Raw genomic sequence first — 6031 nt, forward strand, 5'->3', positions numbered from 1 at the left:
GGACACACAACCATGTCCCAGCCTGTGTTCATGCCCGTGTAACTCTGTGAGTTGGGTCCTATGGCCAAGCCACACGCCCATGTGCCAAGCCTTGTAACACTCGACATGGCCTCACATGCCCATGTGCCAGACCGTGTGCTAGGCCGCGTAACTGCCTGACTTGAATGCCTTTAAAACCTAGAGGGGACACACAACCGTGTCACATGGCCGTGTGTCACACACGGCTGAGACACACACCCGTGTTTTAGGCCATATGGACATGAAATTGGCCAAAATCAAGCCATTTCCATCACCAAGCCAAATGTGTACCTACAAGCAATTTACCACCATGACCAACGCATCAAAAACATACCAAAACATGCTTAAATTGACCAATCTAAATGACTAAATCCATTCAACCAATATGCCATATAAGGCACCTCAATCACAATCAAACAATCTTATTTAAACATATGTATTACCACATTTAAAAGATACACAACTAAAAACAAACAAATGATGTGCCATTCATAGGCACCGCAACTATAACGAACATCAACAACTAAAACATGTAAACATTGATCCATTTCTAACATAGCATTTAATTCCCTCACAAGCCAAAACAAACTACAAGTGTTCAATTTCATACCATACTAATTGTACCAAAAGATACCTATTTACAATCTTAATAAAGTACCTAACAAATTAGTTTAGTATATTGTCATATTGTACCAAAACAACCTATATAGCCACATATACATGCCACTACCCTATGGGAAATAAGAACTACCAACATCGATGGATAATGTGAGCCAAAGGTCCAATCTGTCCAAAAGTCAGCAACAATGATCTACAAAACAATCACAAAAATGAATAAGCTTATAGAGCTTAGTAAGAACATATTGTATCATAAAACTTAACAACAATTGAAACACAACTCATATTTTACTTGGTTCAAAGTTACCAAAGTGTAACCGGGGCACGTAAGTGCAATTCAGGGGTACCGAAGTACAAATAAGGGCGTATAAGTGCAATTTAGCAGTACCAAAGTACAAGCAGGGACACATAAGTGCAATTCAGGGGTACCAAAGTACAAATAGGGGCACATAAATGCAATTCAGGGGTACAGAAGTACAAATAGGGGCACGTAAGTGCAATTCAGGGGTACCGAAGTACAAACAGGGGATAATTAACAATAATGTATAAATATACAAGTAGAACTTCATTTACATTTGAAATACTATGAACTTACATGACAACTAGAGCGTAGAAATGCTATTGACCTAATCTGTGATTTTTGCCTTTCCTCGATTTAGATCCAATTGAGATTTATCTTGATCTAAATAAATAATCATATTCAATTAAATATTTCAATCAATCTCAAAATTCAATTCAATCCATAATTCACATTTATTCATAATTATAGTTTTTCCCCTATCATTTTAACTTTTCACAGTTTAGTCCTTATTCCCATAATTTAAAATCTAAGCATTTTCACCCTTATTCCATGCTAGCCAAATCCATTAAGAACCCATATCAATAAAAATGAGACCTAGAGTCATACCATGCAAGGAATTCAAGCTTGATCGAACAAGCATTATTCCAGTGGAGTCTTCTCCTTCTTAATTTCAGTTAGGGCAAGAGAAAAATAAAAGATGATAGCTTTCTTTTCTTTTTTTTTAAACTTAATTTACCTAATTACCATTTTAACTTTTAAAAACATTAATAATTTCATTAAAACCATGTCCATAAATATGCACTATCACTTTAATTTTTTTATTTGCCATCCAAGTCCCTTAAATTAAAATTTCATATCTATTTGACATCTTTAATTAATAGAACTCTACTTTGGCACCTTTTACTATTTAGTCCTTTTTACATAATTAAGCATGCAAATGTCAAAATTTCTTAACAAAATTTTTATACGACCTTACAAACATTCTATAGACATTAAAATAATAATAACTAACAATTTACTCATCAGATTTTTCGTTCCAAAATCACTGTTCTGATTTCACTAAAAACGGACTGTTACAATGAACGTTACAAGTGAATAAATCCATAAAAAAATTTAGGACCTATTCTGCATAGGTCTTGTCAAATGTACTGCTAGCCCAGTCAGTCACATGTATGTCTCTATCTTTTGGGAGTCATCTGCTCTAATGCCTAAGACAAGGCATCTCCCCAATTGGACTTGATAGACGACATATTAGTTTTTCAATCGATTTTCTCATTTTCGATTAAACTAAGTACATGTTTAGGTTCATCTACTAATATCAACTATCTTTTTGTACTACGATCCAACAATGTAATATCGCTTAGTATTATTTTAAACAATATGAGTAGCATTTGCTTCTATTTGGTTTTGTCTGCAAAAACCATTTGAAGACAATAATACAAAGTATATTAATTGTAATAAATGACTTTGTTTTATTAACCAATCTATTGGAAAAATTACAAGTTTAGAAATGAATATTCTACACTCATCGAACCAGATCCAACACATTTACCTATTAATCGAGTTATGAATTTCGCTGTTGTGATTGATGTTACATAGTGCAGAAGTTGTATACCCAATGCACTAGCTTTTGGTTCCTTATCTATTTGAACTTAGACTTTTACTTACCTCAAATTATACAAGTCACACATACATAGTCTAACATTCACTCAAGATTAAGGTATGTCACACTATGAAACTCAAAAGTGAAGAAATCCATAAAAGGATATACGATCTATTCTACTTGGGTCTTATCGAAAGTATTGTTAGTCTAGTCAATCACATCAATGCTTCTATCATTTGGGAGCCATCTGCTTCGATGCTTAAAAGAAATCATCTCCCCGATTGGACTTGATAGGCAACATATTAGTCTTTCAATCGGTTTGCTCATTTCCAATTAGACTCAAGACATGTTTAGCTTCATGACTGCCTCCAGACGTACTAGCGTCCAAAGTTTGAATACTGCAACTAGTGATGTGGAATTGAGGCGGTATCCATAAGTATACGGCTGAGGTTGTAATATAGTTACAATGAAATGGGTGAGTACTCTTAGGATCTTACCCAAGAGAGGTAAGTGCTATATTAAAGTTAACCTAAAAGCAAATAGAATTAATTAGTAATCTAGATAAATCATATTACGACAAAATGTAAAGAAGAGATTTTTGGGTTTTTTTGAATGAAAGAATAGGAATCCATAAATAAAGTGAACAGCCCTACTTTCAGTGGTGTCAGAACAGTGATTTTGGGACCAAAAATTCTGATGTGTCAGTCCATAAGTATGAATTAATTAAAATTTACAAGCTCACTAAGATCGTAGTAAAATTTGGTTAAGAAATTTAATGTTTCGATAGTTAATTAAATAAAAAGGACTAAATTAGAAAAACTATAAATCTTAGTTTCTAATAGCTAAAGGAGTTAAATAGATAAAGAATAATGAAGTGGTGGACCACTATAGTAAATAGACCATATTAGTTATAATGGGTTGTGTTGGCTTGGTTATTTTGAAATTCTCATTAATTTTAACGGTTATTTTAATAATTAAATGATAAACTAAAATAGAAAAAAGATGAAAAATTATCGTCTTTTTCATGGTTTTCTTTTCTTTGGCTGAATACCATTGTTGGGAGACCCCCAAGCTTTGGTTTGTGTTTGACTCCGTGCATGTAAGCTATTTCTTACCCATTTTTTGATGATTTTTATGTTTTTGTGATTGTTGTATTGATATCTAGCTAGTTTAGGGACTAATTTGTGAGCTTTTCAAAGTCTTGAAAAATTACCATTGATGTTCTTGAAGTATTCTTCATCTTATTTCATGAGCATGAAGCTTGATGATAATTATGATCTAGTTTGTAAAATGATTTTTTTATCAATTTTCATGTTTAGTGATAAAATTTAAAGTAAAATAAAATGGACATGGTTTTTCTTGATAAATTAAAAATTATAGGGCTATTTTAGAATGGCTAAAAAATTAGGTTTAATGGGTTTAAAGTTTTTTTTTGACAAAGAATGGGCCCGAAGGCCACAACCTCAAGTTAAATTGCATCAAAAATTACAATGGGTTTAAAGTTTAATTGTGAGAAATAGGCTTGTTTTGGTCTTAAGGACCACATTGAATAAAGTGTAAATAGTTGGGGCAAATGTACAAAAATTGTAAATATGAAGTTATATGTATTAAATTGAATAGTTTATGAAGTTGAGGCTAATGATTGAAATAAATTATATTATAGATCAAGATCAAGTAGATAATCGAGGAAAACAGAAAGCTACAGAAAAGTCTCTAAACTTTTGTTATTACTGCAGTTTAGCCCTGGTAAGTTCGTTCAATTTAGTTTAATATATATTTTGAAATGTATTGAATGAGAATTTGGTTTTTGAATGTTCAATTGATGGTTTGATGTTAAATTAGAGTGAATTGAAGTAGTAAATTGTCGGAGCACTGTTTACTGATGATATTTCTTGAGCCGAATGAACGTAGGATAAAGTACGATTGCCATGCCAATAGGTTATAGTGTGAACTGTAGGGCATTGGTATGTGGCGAGACGATAATTCCTGAATTGTGTTTATACACTGAGTATATCGAGGTTCAACATTTATTGCGAACTATCGTGTTATATTACAGTAATTCTGGCATATTATCGGGTTAGGCACTTGCTGCTTAGGCATGTTTTCGAAGGGATGTTAACCTTTGGGCTAGGCACTTGGTGCCAATGCATGTTTTTGGTTGGTTGGGCTTATTTGAGTGTTTGGCGTGTTTCAAATGGATAACCGCGTACTCGTATTCGTTATATCATTCATCGAGCAATATTTCCAGTGTTAAGTGTTTAATTAATGAATCATATAATGGTTGTACATGAAATTCCCGATAGTGTTTAGACTTGATTTTGAATGAGCTTGTATGATATTATTAATATGTAACTTGTATATGATTGAATATAAAATCACCTGTTTATGCTAGTGGTTGAACAGGAAGCACTGTCTAACATTCTTGTTATTAATAATTGTTATGTTTATCTCAGTAAGCTTTATCATTTTAATTGTCAAAATTACTAAGCCCTATATAATCTTACTTGTGTTATATATTTAATTTCTTTGTAGATAGTATTTTGTGGAAATCAAGCAATTAGATCAATTCGAAGAAATCACACTATTCGAATATCTTTTAGTAGCTTTTGAACGTTTACTTTCGGTTATATGGCATGTAATAAGTGATTTGAAAATATTTTGGTTACTTGTTACTTATTGTGTTTGTTACACTTAAATGATGTTTGTCATAGATGGATTATTGGTACATGTGTATATACTTTTGCTGTTTGGCTTATAAATGTTCATAAGAATGTGATTTGGTCTTATTTTCCTATGCCATTAAAGAATGACTATCCTATAGAGAACTGGACTTGAATGTTGTGGATGAATGGTAAATTTTGGCATAAGCTAATGCATGGTTTTTTTAGTTTAAATGCAAACTATTTGGCAAATGCTTTTTGACATGAGAACATAGCTTTGATTTAGTATTGTTTAGGTGTTTGAATTGTGTTTTCATTAAGGGCACATTGGTTAGGCACATAGATTGGTTGTTTTGGGATGTTTTGAATCTATTTGAATGTGTTTTGAAGGCTTGTAAACATGTGTTTTTGGTATGTCTTGGCACCTAAGCAAATGGGTATAAAGTGGCTTGTTTTTGGGGCAATCTAGGTAGCACATGGCCTGGGACACGGGCTGTCACACGGTCGTGTACCACACAAAACCACCCCACACAGTCATGTGTTGTTATTTATTTAGGTACAGGTGTCACACGATCTGAGACACGACCTGCAATATGATCTTGTGTCTCAAGTCATCATGTAACACAGTCTAGAACACGGCCTATGACATGGCCGTGTAACCCAACATCGAATGCACACACTATTTGGCAAACGGTTTGCACCACGACCATGTGGCCCCATTTCGAATACCCACACGGGTGGACACATGGGCTGGGACATGACCATGTGTCCAAACTTTGAATGTCCATACGGTCTACGCTATGTCACACGGCCTAGCCACACGACCGTGTG

Source organism: Gossypium hirsutum, chromosome D03, assembly GCF_007990345.1.
Source record: "Gossypium hirsutum isolate 1008001.06 chromosome D03, Gossypium_hirsutum_v2.1, whole genome shotgun sequence".
Classification (NCBI taxonomy): domain Eukaryota; kingdom Viridiplantae; phylum Streptophyta; class Magnoliopsida; order Malvales; family Malvaceae; genus Gossypium; species Gossypium hirsutum.